The sequence below is a fragment of the Mastigoproctus giganteus genome, chromosome 2 (genome assembly GCF_048544385.1).
Source record: "Mastigoproctus giganteus isolate SK-2022 chromosome 2, ASM4854438v1, whole genome shotgun sequence".
NCBI lineage: Eukaryota > Metazoa > Arthropoda > Arachnida > Uropygi > Thelyphonidae > Mastigoproctus > Mastigoproctus giganteus.
The window spans coordinates 91,093,636-91,111,109 of record NC_143576.1 but is presented as its reverse complement, the minus strand read 5'-3'; the positions used below and the strand labels follow the sequence as shown (position 1 = coordinate 91,111,109).

The 17,474-nt window shown below is 36.0% G+C and overlaps 1 protein-coding gene across 1 annotated transcript in view; it reads left to right on the top strand.

Annotated features, from left to right (window-relative positions):
* Window positions 1-6,184: 6,184 nt before the first annotated feature.
* Window positions 6,185-17,474, top strand: part of LOC150089413 (ribosomal RNA processing protein 1 homolog B-like) — a 141,714-nt gene continuing 130,424 nt past the window's right edge. Inside the window, exon 1 of the mRNA XM_090389975.1 lies at window positions 6,185-6,277. The gene's annotated coding sequence lies outside the window, so the exon portion shown is untranslated. The remainder of the gene's footprint in view (window positions 6,278-17,474) is intronic.

The window sequence follows — 17,474 nt, the reverse complement described above, 5'->3', positions numbered from 1 at the left end:
ATATACAGAAGAAATATTTAACAAGAAGTGTTGTTCTTCCGACACCTCTTTTAGAGTCTTGTTTGGCCAGTCATAAAAATCGGGACATGATCTTTCAGTTCTCAGAAGTGTAAAGAGACATCTTTCAAGTAGCAGTATGTCTGCAGATACAGCAGGGAATATATTTTAGGAGAGCAGCCTACATCCCATTCTTATATTTTGTCATACATGAAATTTAGCATCAGTTTTTGAATTTCGGAGAATGTTTTCAGTCAATTTGTTGTTCCAAGAGAAGTAATGGCAAGTACTTGATCTTTTGATCAAGTAGTGTTTCTAGCGCCGACCGGGCTAGCCAGGTGGGTAAAGTGCCTGCCTAGCAACCCAAAGGTCGCAGTTCGATTCCCGCCTCGGGCTTGGATCAAAGTACTGCAAAAACCTTGGGAGGTGCATTATGGCCACAGAAGCCTATGCACCAACAACTACCAAAAAAAAAAGTGTTTCTAGCACTGAAATATTTTGATGAAATCATCATAGTAATAGAAAAAAGTTGTCAGAAGAGAATTTCAGTTTTGAAATGATCAGCTTCTGTGTCCTGAAAGCACATTAGAAACATTTTCAGTCTTGGGGACCAAGAACTCCATTCTGTTTAACCCAATACCGAATATAATAAAACTTAAATATATTAGCAGTACTTCCTGCGGAAATCTGTTCTGCTGAACGAAGTTTCCTCCCTTCGAAGAATAAAAACATTAAGAAGTACAATGGTAGGATTGGCCTTACAGTTGACGTGAAAGAAGTAGCGCACTTCTTTGCAAAAAGAATTTTAGAAAGATGGAATTATTATAAGTATATTTAATCAAGAAAGATATGTTGAAGGCAAAAGATAGTACTAGGTATCTGATTTATTTACTTTAAATTATTGTTTATTATTAATCATTTGTTTGTGTACAACTAATACTAAATTGCGTACTTGTTAAAATCTTCTTTTTTTTCCCCAAATAAATATATATTTATGCCATTTCTCTCAATAAGAACTAATTTTACAGACCTATTTGCTGTGTAAGCATGGTCTGTGTAAAGAACATTTCTTCACCCTCATCAGATAACTCTGTGTTGGAGTTCTATAAGGCTTTAAGATTCTACTGTATGTTTTTAATTAAAGTAATATGTCTGGCTCGTCGGAAAATACATTAAAGATATAACTGTATTGTACTTATATAATTATTATGTAAGTTTAGCAGCGCATAATTAAGCTATGGGGTGGGACTACACCACACACTAGTGGACGTAAGCTTCACTTTCTTCAGGCAGAAGCTGTTGTTTCTGCTGCAATGTGAAGGTGTACTTGGATGAAGCTGAGACGACTGTCTACAGAAATACGTCCACACTCTGCCAGGCAGTATTGAACTTGTAAATGTTCTCATATCGTACGCACCATGTTCAGGCCTTAGACTAACGGAAACACCAATCATATTTTTGTAACTGCCGGCTCTTAAACGAATTTTCTATTGAGGACATATGACATCAGTTGAAAACTGAGTATCCATGATATCAGCTTGGGACCTGAAAACCCCATTTCATTTACGAACTTGAAAGGGCAATCCCAAAAGTTAATGCTTGGTGGGTAGTGGCACGCTGCACGTACGTATGTGAGTGGGCCCTTATTTTTTGCTGAAGAGAGCTTTCAGCTTCATAGTTAAGTATGCTTCAGCAATTTCTGGTGTCATCACTGATCGTAGGAGACCGCCATTAACTGTAGTGCTGGCAGTATTAGGGTTTGTGGCCTGAATGAGTTTGGGGCTCAGCTGGACGGGTGTTTGGACCGAGTGGAGGGGTGAAATGAGAGCGGTTTTTTTTTTTTTTTTTTTTTTGGCTGATACTGCATAATCTTGCTTTCTTGCATCATATGCCTCTACTAATGTTAATTTGGCCGGCACTGGATGTACAAATACATTTATACGGTCAAAGTGGCATCATGCTTTCTCCTGAGGGATTATACTGTGGTTATTTATATCGATATAACCTGTAACCACATCATGTATTTCACAGAAGAAAGCTTGATGCCACTTGAAATCTCACAGTGTGTTCAAAGAGTGAAAAATATATATACTGTATATAAAAATAAATTCGCTTCTTAGATTCTGTTATTGAGGAAAATTATTATCTATTAGATGAAAGTTAAATCAGGAATCGGGGGCGAATTTAGACATGGGGGCCCTTAGTCTAGCCATGTGAAGTGACCCTAGAATATGTGATTATAGATTTTTATTTTCACAAATGAAAATGAGTGAAGTACTTTCAGATAGCAGAGCCCGAAGCCATAGTTTTTTGTCTTATGCTTAAAGCCCCACAGCAGAAAACCTTGCGTTCGTTATCGAACGAAGTATAATATTCGTTTTATTATTATTATTTTTTTATATAAACCCAAAACACGAGAGGTATTAGAATCTGTTCAAACCTTTCAGGAGTCATAATGCTTTTGGCGCTGGTATTAATATCGGTATTTGGTCGAAAATATTTCGACCAAATACCGATATTAATACCAGCGCCATCATTAAACAACTACACTCAGATATAATGAAGTTCAGCCTAAAGTTATCCTACAAATATAACATATCCTTGGAAGCCTTCCACAAGTGGCTTACGCTCACCTTTCAGGCCATCAAGAAACAGATAAAGTCCATATGCAAGAAACTACCACCTACTAAAGTTTTTAATATAGATACAATTAAGCAGAAGCTTAAACTGATACAAAATAAGTTTATAATTACAACTATTGATAAAGCCTCTAATAATTACAGTATTATATGTAAAAAATTTTACACTACCGCATTACTAAATGAACTTAACAATAGTAGCACTTACAAAATAGTAACGGACAAACGAAACTCTATTACTAAGAAAATACGTGCTTGGCATAAAAAATTAAAGCTTACTAACCATATCACTATATACCCATACATATACTGTATACCTAAGTTTCATAAAAATCCTACTGGTTTTAGATTTATAACTTCGTGTAGGGATAGCTACGCTAAGATTCCGCATCGCAAACTCGTTAATTTACTTCAAATTATTTTTGATAACATAGGTCATTCAAATATTATTATTATTATTATTATTATTAGCTATATGGTGCAAGGAAGCCTGAGGCTTATGCAGCACCAGCCAAAAAAAAATTACCGAATTACCCCAAAAGAGAGAGAGAGAGAGAGAGAGAGAGAGAGAGAGAGAGAGAGAGAGAGAGAGAGAGAGAGAGAGAGAGAGAGAGAGAGAGTCAAAAGGGAATCACCAAGAAAAAGAAGATTGATGATATCCAGCTCAGGACCCTGGGTGTGCCAAGCCCATACTCACCAGATGTGAGCCCCCGGGGTTAATTCTCAATAATAGACCGGTATTAAATTACATTAATAGCAACACAGGCATCAATACGATAGAACATATCAATACATTTGACTTTAATAACTTGTTTACTAGCATCCCACATAACAGCCTAAAAATTGTATTCTGCGATTATTATGATAAATACAAAAATATCTTACCCTGTGAGAAACACTACTGGGATGACCTTTTTAACCTTTGTATCTTCAATAACTACATATTTAATGGCAGTAATCTTTATAGGCAACACACAGGTATACCGATGGGTGCATGTAGCTCTTGTTTAGTGGCTAATTTATACCTACACCACTTTGAATATAATTTTAAACACAATATTGTTCTATACAGATATATTGACGATTTGATAGTTTTTAACATGCCTGACTTCCTGACAGAAGCAATTAAATATTATCCGCCTGAATTAACATTAGAACGCACCAAAACTAATAATTCCAAATCTGCTACCTTCCTGGACTTGGATATAAGGATAGATAATAATACCGTACACACCAAACTGTATGATTAACGCAAAGATTTTCATTTTAATACTATTGACCTCACTAACTGGAATTCGAATATCTCAAAAAGGATACATCGCAATATCATAAGCATCAGAAGATTATGCATAAGTAACCAGACTGATTATATTATAGATGCACTCATTGAATTCAGATTCAAGTTATTAAAAAATTGCTTCCAACACCACATAAGTGCAAGATATCTGTATAGAGCCATATTGATAGCAAACAACAAGGGGAATTATAACCTTAACGCACAGAGTAGTAGTAGTAGTAGTAGTAGTAGTGGCATATGATGCAAGAAAGCAAGTGTAGGAGCTTATGCAGCATCAACCAAAAAAAAAAAAAAAAAAAAAATCACACCATTCCCTCCAAATGCCTGTCCAGTTCCTCCTTAAATTTATTTAACCTATCAACTTCCACAACGACAGATGGAAGTTTGTTCCAGCAATTAATCACCCGCTGGCTAAAGGCAAATTTCCGCACATCTATTCTACATCTGTCATTTCTTAATTTGAACTTATGTCCCCGAAGGTTCGTAATCTGAACAAGTGGAAGGATCCCATCAGAATTCAGCGTGCTCAACCCATTCAAGGCCTTATAGACCTCAATCAGATCACCGCGCAGGTGCCTAGTCTCCAGCCACTGCAATTTGCAGAACTTAAGCCTCTCTTGGTAAGAGAATCCCATCATTCCCCTCACCAATCGTGTTGCTCTTCTCTGTACACGCTCAAGCAAATTTACAGCCTTCCTAAAATGAGGCCTTCAGACCTGTACGCAGTACTCAAGGCATGGCCTGACCATTGCCTTATACAGAGGGACAATCACCTCCTTTTCCCTGCTAGCAAAATTCCTATATATCATTGACAAAACCCCATGACCTGCCCTAGCAGCCTGTCTGCATTGCTCAGAAAACTTCATATCTGACTGCACAATTACTCCCAGGTCTTTTTCATTTTCTACCACCTTAATTGTAGTACCACACAGTTGGTACGTTTCTCTGGGGTTACTTCTACACATATGCAGTACTTTGCATTTGTCAAGGTTGAACTTCAGTTGCCACTTCTTAGCCCATCTGCCCAAATTATCTAGATCCTGCTGCAGTAGCACACTGCCATTACTGTCATTAACAACCCTGCCAACCTTTGTGTCATCTGCAAACTTCGACATTAAGCCTGATATACCTTCATCAATATCATTGATAAATACACAAAACAACAGTGGACCCAACACCGAACCCTGTGGGACTCCACTAATAACATTAGTCCACGAAGAGCAGCACCCATTGTTTACCACCCTCTGTCTTCTCCCACTTAACCATCCTTTTATCCATTGTAGCAACTTACCCTTAATACCATTCTGCTCCAATTTGTACAGTAGTCTTCCATGCGCAACAGTGTCAAAAGCTTTCCTGAAATCCAAGTATATGATATGAAAATTATTTTTTGCATCCAGTTCCTTTGTAACCACATCATAATAACCAATCAAATTTGTCAGACAAGACTTTCCCTTAACAAACCCATGCTGTGTTTGAATTATTGCTGCAGTCTTGTCTAGATGATCCTGCAATGCATCTTTAACCAGTGACTCCATTATTTTACCCGGAACAGAAGTGAAACTAACTGGTCTGTAATTACTCGTGTCACCCTTCGATCCACCTTTGTGAATTGGGGACACATTTGCACATCTCCAGTCCGTGGGAACCTCCCCTGAGTCCAAGGATGCTCTCATAATTATGGCTAAGGGTTTGCTTAGTTGCTTTGCCGCCTCCTTTAAAATAACTGGATAGATCCCATCCACCCCAGGTGCCTTTCTTATGTTTAACTTCAACAATTTCTCCTCCACTTTGGTCTCAGTTATTACAAAATCATTAAGCCCACTGCTTCAATTTGATAACCTTCTTCCATTTTCAAACTGTAATAATTCCTCACGTGTGAATGTAGATGCAAAATACTCATTCAGTTTGTTTGCTAAAGATAAAGTCCTAAACAGGCGCTAATATAACATAGCCTTTGTAAAATTTTCGTAGGTGTTTCTTTGGCTTAGATAAATTTCGTTGGATATGTAATTATGTAAATAGTAGGCACTGCTCATGGAGTAAGTTGCGTATAGCTTACACGCATTAAAAACGTGTACCTATATTTGCTCCATGGGTAGGAACTTATTCTGTAAACTTCTACTATGACTTCGAGAGATACTTATTTGACGGCCTTTCTATGTGCAATATTATGCAGGATATAAAAACTGCAGAGGGCGCTACACGTAATTATACTTAATTTATCACTTAACTTAGCTTTTACATTTCCTAGGGGGGGGGCTACGATCGGTAGTTATATATGCTATAACATAGGTCATATATGCCAATGCACGTGGTTTTTTAGTACTTTGCCTATACCGTGGTAAGCATTCTTATTTTAATCTTAACGCATTCTAACCAGGATCCTATGTTAATTATTTTACTTTTTTTTTCTGTTTAACTTTCACTTTCTTATCCCCATTTATTCATACCTCATGAACTATTAGAGTATTCGAGGGGGGTTGAGGTACTATATCTTATACCTTTTTCCGTTCGCCTTGGTTACGGATAGCTCCCACTGTTATTTTTGCTTAGACTACTGTGACTGCATTTACTATCAACTACGCACATATGCCTAATAATAATTATAGCTCTTTCTATAATTTTAATTTAAATTTTGGCTATCCGTCGGGTTGGCAAGTCATCTTGCCAGCTTACTGCTAAATTTGGGATTAATTAACATAATTTTATTCTCGTCACTACCTTTTGGCTCTATCCTACTACAGTATTTTACATATATTTGGACATAGTTATGCTGGACGATGACTACAGAAACCGATAGCTCGTTAATTATGGTTGATACATTGAAAGGGTTAGCCCTAGAAAAAGTCCCTTTCAAAGTATCTTATTGCCATAATTAACATTTTAATGGTATTTTTATATATGTTTATAATTTATTTCTTATGTCATGGCATATATATTGATTTTTTTCCAGGTCACGTTGGGTACCCGCCATGGTTTTTGGTTTACCTGATAAGCTAGTATATCATATTTTACTTTTAAAAACTCTTACCACTATTAACTTAACTCATATTCATATTTATACAGACCGATGTAACGTTTAATCGCCCTAGATGGCATTAATTGGTTATGTGACTATTTAATATATAATATTTATAATAGTATTTATATTTATTATAACATTTACTATTTGCTTTTTCATACTTGGAGAGATATATATATATATATATATATATATATATATATATATATTGGTCATTCTTAGTGGTTTATCACGTGCAGAGTGAAGTGCCTTTTTATTAATTACTAGCCTGCATGACAACATTACCTTTGCAGACCATATTTGAGGTACTGTTATCTCCATTATTTATCTCATTTCTCCTTTGAAATTTTATTTTATTATACTAATTTCTTCACTTGTCTTCTATTATTACTCCATTACAATTTTTCATCCAGCATGATTTGGAAAAAAAAAAAAAGAGGGACTATAATAAGCCAAATTATAAACTGCTATTGGTGCAGATGTGTAGCTATAATTTATTTTTCCCACCTACCTTTCAGAGTAAGGAGGGGAGCAAATTATGATTGCTGGATGAGAGATGTTTGTACACTCTAGCTTGATTCCAAAAGAGTCAAGACGTGATCACCCACTTGGTGTCTATTAAACATCAAACACACTATCTATTATTGCTAGTAAACAGAAAACATCTAATAAATCTCTCATACTCGGCTTCAAGGAGCAAAGAGTACCCTTTCCTCTTTCATTGATTGAATACCCTTTCTTCTTCCATCACGTACACTTTTCATGAAGAAATTGTTCAATATTTGCCAATACTTGTTAGTTGAATTCAGATAGTACTATGAGAAAAAGACCAAGCTAGCATACCAACCATGTACAGGGTGTTTCAATTAAAAGGTGCCACGTCGATCTCACTTATTTTTAGGTTTAGACAGTTTGCGTTTTTTGTCATATTTTGGCTGAAATTTTTGAATTTTATATTACAATTGGAATAAGTAGATTTTATAATTTCTGAATTAAAGTTTTGCTTAATCAACTGCTTTTATCTCAATGGAAAAGTGTTTTTCATCTGCAGTTTAGTCTGAAAACACCATTGCTGTTCTGAAATGAACATAAAACAATTTTGTTTGAAGAAAAAGCAAACCATACACAACATTTGTGTGTGATGTTAGCTTTCAGTATGCTTGTTTGGCAGTTTGCGTCAATCCCCACATACTATGACTTATGTGGGGATGTAAACAACAATTATTACTAGTTGTTTTATTTATTTATATTTTTCTTCTTCAAATAAAATGGTTTATGCTCTTTTCAGAAGTGTACTGATGACATTTTCAGGATAAGCCAAGGATGGGGTACAGCTTTCCCACTGAAGGAGAAAATAGTTAATTAAGCAAAATTAGAAATTTAGAAATAATAAAATAGAAATCATATAATAAGAAAGTTTATTATATTATTGTAATATGGTCATCATATCAGGTGGTAGATGATTTTCATCAACCGGTGAAATACCACCACTTTGCTTATTGGAGGCTTGAAGTGGTGAAACCCATGTTTAGTCTCTAGAGCAAAGTTTCCGGCATCCCCCTCCCCCCATACTTCTCCTTCACCCTATGCATGGAACTAAGGGCAGAGATTCAGAAATGGGTACCCCTTTCAGACTGCTAGCGATACAGCCGTGATTGACGGGTGTTGACTCCGCCTATCGTCACGTGATCTCCTTCAGAGACGGATGCAGCCGGCACGGGAGAACACGCACTGCGTGCCACTCGTGCCACGTAACTAATGGCAACCACGACAACACGTGGGTGGGAGGTATTAGACTGGGGTTATCGCGTTTTAATACGTTTAACAACCACGATTAATAATTTTTGTTTATTGGTATTGTTCTCACCTGAATAATTCCGGGGGTGTGGGGGCAGTAGCCCCAGAAAAAAAAGTAAAAAAATAATAAAAATTAATAAAGAAAAAGAATGGCAATTTTAGTAATCAATCAACAGTAATCAGCCAATCACAATGTGAATGGCTGATTACTATTGCACCATTTCCAGGCTCTGGTGGTCATTTTTAGTCTGTATTTCATTTGTGTGGGTGTCCTATTGCTGCTGTGTAATCTCCTTTGTCACAGGTTTGTTTTTGTTTTTTTCTTTGTTTCTCTCCGTTCAACCCTAGAGAAAATGGAACAAATCACTGGGCAAATGTTAGGGTGTTTTGAAAAATGAAGGATGCAAGAGTGTAATTGAATGGTGCCAGAAAAAAAAAATTTGATTGCGTGCGAGTACAAATGTTTTACTTGGATTTACCTCATTAAAATATCACGTGACATCTTATTATCGCGAAAAAATGTGCATTTTTACTTGTATTTTGGATTTACCGTTTGTTTTCTGCCGCCATTTTTGTTGCTGTGCCAAGTGCCGTCCGCGTGTCACTTGAAATCCATCGGGCGAGGAGAGGAGGGGGAACGCAGTGAGTGGGCGGAGCCACAACCCGCCAATCATTGCTATCCCCCTCCTCTCCTCGCCGCAATTTTGAAAGGGGTACCTGTTTCTGAATCTCTACCAAAAAAATATTATTTCTTATATGATTATCCGAACATTTTATTTTGTGAAGTTGACATGTCTAAAGATGCTCGCCACTTCATGATTTGCTTGGTCTTTAGTCTTGCTTATTTCAAATAAATAAAACCGCATTCTTTACCTATATCAGTTGTTGAAACATTGGAAAAAGTTATTAATTTTCAGGGACAACTTCCTCTGAAAGAATACATAGTGTAATAATACAGCAAAGAGTGAAAACCCAAGTAGATCATTAGGAGTGATTATTCTCAAAGTAATGAGATCTTTATTTTCTGTAGAAGGTAATGTTATCTCACTTTGTAAACATCTCATTAATAAAATTATGTTGTATAGTCTGTAGAATTTTCTTACAACGTATGCCCCTTGCTAATGCTAGTTGTTCAACAGAATAAATATTAATGAATTTTTCCAGGTTATGGCGAATTATTTTCTTTTTGGTTAAAACATAGTTTTATTGACATTGTTATGCTAGGAAATATATCGGAAAGCAAATTGTTATAAGCATTTTGTCTGGATTTTTTATTTATATGCGCTAGAAAAATTGTTTGACACATTAACTTAATAAAAAAATACTTGGAACACTAGTTAAGGTGTTTCTATACCAGAGAAGAATTGTGTTAGAAATGGTTGGGCAAATATACTTTGGATGCAAAAGAAGTAGCAATATCTACCATTCTTGATATGTGTATTATCATGGATGACATATAATAGCCTGTCTGGGTTTAACAACATTGTGATGGGTCAGAAATTTCTGAGAAGAGGTGGGTAGGCTCCAGTTCTGGTCACTGAAGAAATGCAATAGACTTCAGTGACCAGAAGGAATTGATTTGCAAGTTGAGTATAACAAATTTCAGTAATGTCCAGTCATTCTGTAATAGCCATAACCTTTGCTTGCATCATCACACTAGTGGCACCATTAGTAACCCTAGATATCTCCCATATGTAAGGTCCAAAAACGTGGATGCTTAGTATTTAAAAATGCATAATAGGTATAAGGAGGTGAAGGTGTAACCTTCAAACTAGTGATGGACATAATTGAATGATTGATAATCAGATTTCAATAACTGAAATACTCATTTGTTAAAAAATTATCATTAAGTTTATTCAAAATGTGAATGATAGAGAAACTTTGGCTAGTTTAGTTTAGTAGGATATAAAATTCGAGTCAGTGTATCTTATATAGGGCCAATCTTAGAGCAGACAGAGCACAGGATGAATTTCCTCTGAGTGCACCCCACAATAGATACGGCATGTAAATAATTTTCTTGTGAAAAGAATTACAAAAGTCTTCAACGAATAAAATTGAAGATACAGAAAGGGGGAACCATATATCCTCAATACAGAGTTAAAACCTACACAGAAAAAAAAAATATATAAAAAATATGTACAAAGTTTGTACTTCTCCAGTAGTATCAATTCCAAATGAGTTTTCTCCAAATTATTGAACATAATAAGCAAATGAAGAAATCACTTTTCTTCAAACATGTAAATAATATTAATTTTTTAAAGAGCAATATTTAATTTTTTTTTATGAAAAGCAAAGCTAGAAATTTCTCAGACTGTGGATGCGAAGAAATTCTCTTATATTTGAAATCAGCTTAGAAATATTTAGTGTATATACCAAAGAATTTAAGAGAAACAAATGTTACTGAGGCTTCCATAGCTGAGTGGTCAGGAGTTGGAGTGCAGTAGCAAACCCTCTTTGGGTAGATCAGGATTCAAGCCTCTGACTGCTAAATACGGTTGATCTGCCAATCCACACTGGACCCACATGGCAGATTATGGTCCATTTCCCTCAACATGAATCATTGAGGAGGCTTCCATCCTGCAGTGAATTGATAGTGAATGCAGTTTACCTTTACTTTTATTATATATGTATTGATGTATTTTGTTAATAATATTGTTATTAAAAATGTAAATGAAAAATTTACATGATTAAAAGCCAATTGACAGAGGACAAATTATTTAAAATAATCCCTAAGTAATAAATTTAGCAAAATGTTAAATTAATAAACAATTAATAAAATAAAAAATAAAATTAATTTAGTAAAGTATTGGAAATAACAACTTAAATAACTTTAATAGGCAGACTACCAGAAGAAGTCAAGTTAGTTTACAGAAAAGTAAAATAAAAATTAAAACTCAGTCAGGCTGGGAGTGCAACTGTCCAACTCCAAAGTGAGGGTTCTGGCTAAGTAGAGAATTAATAGAGTTAACTACCCATATTTGTATTAATTTTCTACTTATCCAGGCCCTCACTTTTGGGTTCAGTGATTATTCTCCCAGCTTACATGGATATTACCCTGATTTTTCCTTCACTTTTCTCTTAGCCTATCATTTAGAGTTATTTGAGGGAGGGCTATTTTTCTCTTAACTTCTTTTTTCAATATTTTCTGTCAACCTCCCCATTTTTCCATTGTCATTTTCTCACATTGTACCATATGGCTATTTACTTGGACACATTTAACCACCTCTGCTCCATTTATTTCTGTTCACCTATATTACACCAATAATAAGTGTATTATTAAATATTCTTTGACTTTCTCTCGTTGCAACTTGACTTTCTCCAGTCCAACTTTCCTAACAGTGAGGTAATTTTCCTTGGTGATTTTGATGTTCACAACTCCAGCTGGCTTCCGTTTTCTAGTCACACCGACCCAGCAGGTCGAGATGCTGAGGCTTTTGCAATTACTAATGACCTAGCACAGATTGTTCATTTACCTACAAGAATACCGGACAATCCGAATCATACAGCCAATACGCTTGATCTTTTTCTCACAAACAACCCTTATAAGTACACGGTCGAAGTGACAGGTCCTTTAGGCACTTCAGATCACAACTTGGTGATTGTTTCTTCTCCAATGGAACCTTTATCTCATGGCTATTCCCAACCTCGTGTTGTTTGGCATTACAAGAATGCAAAATGGGATGACCTGCGAGACTTCTTTTCCTTTTTCGGATTACTGTTTCAAAACTTCTGATGTCAACGTTTGCTCAGATCGTGTCAGTGAAATTATTCTTGCAGGAATGGAATCCTTTATCCCACACTCCATTTTAAAATCTCGTCCTTTATCTAAACCTTGGTTTTCCAATAAATGTGCTAAGGCTGTTCAAGAGAAGAATGTTGCATATCGTAATTGGCTTGTTTCTAATTCTTCAGTTTCATTTTCTGCCTACACCAAAGCTCGCAACAATTGTAAAGCAGTTATTAATCAGTCCAAACTAGAGTTTGAACAGGCTAAGAGTAGAAAACTTGCTTCTTGCCCTAATGGTAGCCGAGCATTCTGGTCTCTTGCCAAAGCTATTGGCCACAACTTTTGCCCATCTCTGCTTCCACCTCTGTCCAAACCAGATGGTTCTGTTGTCACTTCAGCCAAGGATAAAGCTGACCTGCTAGCATCCCATTTTTCTTCCAGCTCATGTATTAATGAACTTGGTAAAACACCTCCCACCATTCCCAACACGGCCTCCTGTGGTCTTCCGTCAAAAGGATATCAGAAGAATTTTGATGAATCTTGATGCTAAGAAAGCTCCAGGTCCTGATGGTATTTCTCCACTTGTTCTCAAAATCTGTGCTCCTGAACTTACTCCTATTCTTTGCCGCCTTTTTTCACTTTCCTATTCCAAAGGTGTTTTTCCTTCTGCTTGGAAATTTGCTCATATCCAGCCAGTTCCTAAAAAGGGTGACAAATCCCTCCCATCCAATTATCGTCCCATTGCAATAACTTCTACTCTTTCTAAAGTAATGGAGAAATCAATTAACCGCCAACTCTTAAACTACCTAGAAACCTTCCGTCTGATCAACGATCACCAGTATGGATTCCGTCAGTGTCGATCCACTGGTGATATCCTGGCTTATGTTACCCATTTATGGACTACTTCAATGGAAAGGTTCGGTGAAACACAAGTAGTTGCTCTTGACATCTCAAAGGCTTTTGATCGTGTTTGGCATAAAGGTCTTCTAAACAAGCTTCGATCTTATGGTTTGCCAACTGTTTTTAGTAATTGGTTATCCAGTTTTCTCTCTGATCGCTCACTGAGGGTGATGGTAGATGGCTCTCTGTCTTCTAACTTCTCCACTAATGCCGGTGTCCCCCAAGGTTCAGTTCTTTCCCCCACTCTTTTCCTCTTGTATATCAATGACCTTCTTCCATTGACTGGAAATCCTATCCATAGTTTTGCCGATGATAGCACATTGCATTCAACTTTCCGTTTTGAGAAATCTTGTCCTGCTCAATCAGCTTCAACTTCTCGAAAATCTGCTACCAATTCCTTAAATGCCGATCTTCAGGTAATTCTCCAGTGGGGCAAAGACAACTTAGTTGATTTCAAACCTTCTAAAACTCAGTCTTGTCTTATATCTCGCAAAAAGGATTCTTCTGCTCCTATGCTTATCTTTAGTGACACTCCAATTTCTAGGCAAAAGGATATATCTCTTTTGGGGATTACCCTGACTTCTAATCTCTCTTGGCACAAGCACATTACAAATATTGCTTCCTCTGCATCTAAAAAACTTGGTTTTCTCTTTCGCTCTCAGCGTTACTTTTCTTCCAAACAGCTGCTCACTCTGTATAAATCGCAAATCCGCCCTGCCATGGAATATTGTTCCCACATTTGGGGTGGTGCCCCCAAAACCTCTCTCAGGCTTCTTGATTCCATTCAGAAGAGGGCAGTTAGGTTAATTAATGACTCATCTCTAACAGAGTCTCTCCACTCGCTTTCTCACAGACACACTGTTTCTGCTGCATGCCTCTTTTACAGATACTTCCATGGGCACTGTTCTACTGAATTGGCTTCTATAATTCCCGCTCTCTCTTTTAAAACAGTCCGAACACGTGCTGCCAACATCCATTTACTGTCCAACTTCAAACCCACAGAACCAACTTTTCGTCTTCCTCATTTATTCATTCAACTGCCGTTTTCTGGAACAACCTTCCTTCATACGTATTTCCTGAAAATTACAATCTACAGAAGTTCAAGTCGAATGTCAACAAATATCTTCTTTCGTCTTCTCAACCTCCAACCCAAGCACGGTACTAAGTACTATAGGTTCTAATACCTCGTGTTTGGGGTTCACATAAAAAAAAAATATATATACCAAACAGAAATAACTTCCCATTTGTGAATATATGAGCATAGTAGTGATTTTAATGTGCCGCAAAATTTTAGTGTCTCTAAAAGTGTGTCACTGCAATGAAAAGGTTGAGAAACACTGCCGTATACAAAGGTATAATTGCCTCCTTATCCCTGCTAGCAAAATTCCTGTATATCATTGACAAAACCCCATGAGCTATCCTGGCAACCTGTCTATACTGCTCAGAGAACCTCATATCTGACTGCACAATTATCCCCTGGTCTTTTCATTTTCCACTACCCTGTGTGTAATACCACACAGCTGGCATGTTACTCTGGAGTTACTGCTACCCATATGCAGTACTTTACATTTGTCAACGTTTAACTTCAGTTGCATTTCTCAGCCCATCTGCCTAATTTTTTTAGATCCTGTTGCAGTTGCATACTGTCATTAACCATCCTGCCAAACTTTTTTATTATCTGCAAACGTGAACATTTAGCCTGATGTGTTATATTAATATATCACTGATATCGTGTGGGTTAGTGCAAAAGCATCATTTTAATGTAGCCATCTACCAAAATAGTTTAATTAATTAAATTGGCATCATTTTGGTTATATCTCATATTGTAAATGCCTTCACAACGATGAGGCCTTTGCCCTTAAATAATTTATATCATTGATAAATACAGAAAACAAGAATGGGGTCAATACTGAACCCTGGGGCCTCCACAAAGAGCAATGTCTGTTGATTACCACTGGCTTCTCCCACTCAACCATCCCTTTATCCATAGCAGCAACTTGTCCTCCATGCCACACTTTTCCAATTTGTAAAGTAGTCTTTTATGTGCAAAAGTATCAAAAGCTTTCCTGAAATCCAAGCATATGATATCAAAATTATTTTTTGCATCCAGTTCCTTTCCTTTGTGATCACATCGTATTATCCAATCAGATTGGTCAGACAAGATTTCCCCTTAAGATACCCATACTGTGTCTGAAATGTAACTGCATTCTTGTCTAGATTATCCTGCATTACTTCTTTAACCAGTGACTCCATTATTTTCCCTTTATGATTATTCCTAATTTCATTATTTTCTATTATGATTATTCCAAGAAATAATCATAATGGAAATGGAAATCAAAATGGTCTGATTATTTCTAGGAATGATTATTCCAAAGAAAAGCATTCAGTTGAATGCTTTTCTTTGGTATTGGTTCGAAACACTGTTCCCAGATAGCTTATTATGGCTATAGTCTCCTGAAGATGTTGGCAGTTATAATCTATCCTCACTAATTATATTAATAATCATGTTTATATTATCATGCATTCTTCCATAATCTTCATTTAGCTTAGAACTATGAATTTCAAAAATTTTTTACTTATGCACTTTTCATTATTGATATCTACAGTGGTGGACCAAAAAACTGCATCACCTTAAAAAAAGTAATATTTGTAGTGAAACGTTTAAGATATTGTTTGATTACAGTAATTTTGTTTGTTGCAAAGCAAAGGTATTGCATCAGACAGTACAGGCAGTTCTCGCTTCACGAGTTGCCGGGTTTACGAGTTTGTTTGTATTTGAAAAAAAAAAAAATAATAATAATCAAAAATATGAACATTAATTGCAAAAAATGAATTAAACATTCATAAATACTGCATTTCAAACCATACGCGTAGCTATACAATTCAGTGTACCCTGCTTTAAGAAATTAATCCATTACCATCGTATTGCGAAAATATCGTAATGTGAACCCAACAAAGTGTTTATTGGTAATTCTTTCCATGACCTCGGAAGTTCAAATTTTCACTATATAACTCCCTAAAAGGACGTTTTTATAGTGTAAATTGTATCAGTTACCAATTCAAATCATTAAATGCACTACACTGTCATCGTTATCATATTTTATAAGAACCAATTTTGAATGGCTTTGTGATATTTTTCTAAAGCACATTTTTGGAAGTCACGGCCATAAAACAAAAACAATTTGCACTTTCCGGTTTATTGGGCTTTTCTGTTACTGCAAGCAGTTATAAACGCGTAGTAAACTCGATGTTATTGCATTTGTGAAAATACCGATAGCTGGAATTGTGTGGGTTTTTATGTTATTATGGTGAAATGTGTGTCCCCTTCACTGAAATCTTCAGTCGTATAAAAAACATAATTAAATGTTCAGAATCTTCTCTTCATTCTCTTTTTTTTAAAGCTTCGTAAACTTGTTACTCAGTGCAAATCGTGTTATTTGTGAATTTGTGCGTTCCGTTAAAAAATGCTTATGTATATTATTGAAATTTATAAAGAAAAGAGAAGATTATCTTGGAAATAAACATCTTTTTAAGCCTTGTGCAACAAATCGAGTGCCAAGCCAATAATGAATAATCGAGTGTGCATTTAGTCGATGATGATGAAGAATAAACATTCTTTAACATTTGTAAGTCATAAATAATTTCTCTATTATTATAATTTGCTTGATTTTACAGGCTATGTTTTCATTTCTTTGGATAAATCAATCATTGTTTAAACATAAACTAATTAGCTAATTAATTTCATTGTTGATAACGTAACCCCAATTTTTAACATTATGTCTATGGGAAATAAATTCTCGCTTTACGAGTGCAAGCGCCGGGAACAAATTAACACATAGAAGTCGAGAACTACCTGTAATTGCATCAGTCGTTTCTATAAATACGGTGTTGGAAGGGTATACATGCTCATTAGTATCCTGTTTTGTGGAGGTGTAAGCATGGCTCCATATGTTCAGTTGACGCCAAGGAAAAAAAGTATAGCTGTTGCTCTGTCCCAGTAAGGGCTTTCTACACGTGCTATCTCTGATAAAATAGGCTGCCACCAGTCAACAGTATCCCAGGTGCTGAAATTAAAGCATGAAACCAGTGATG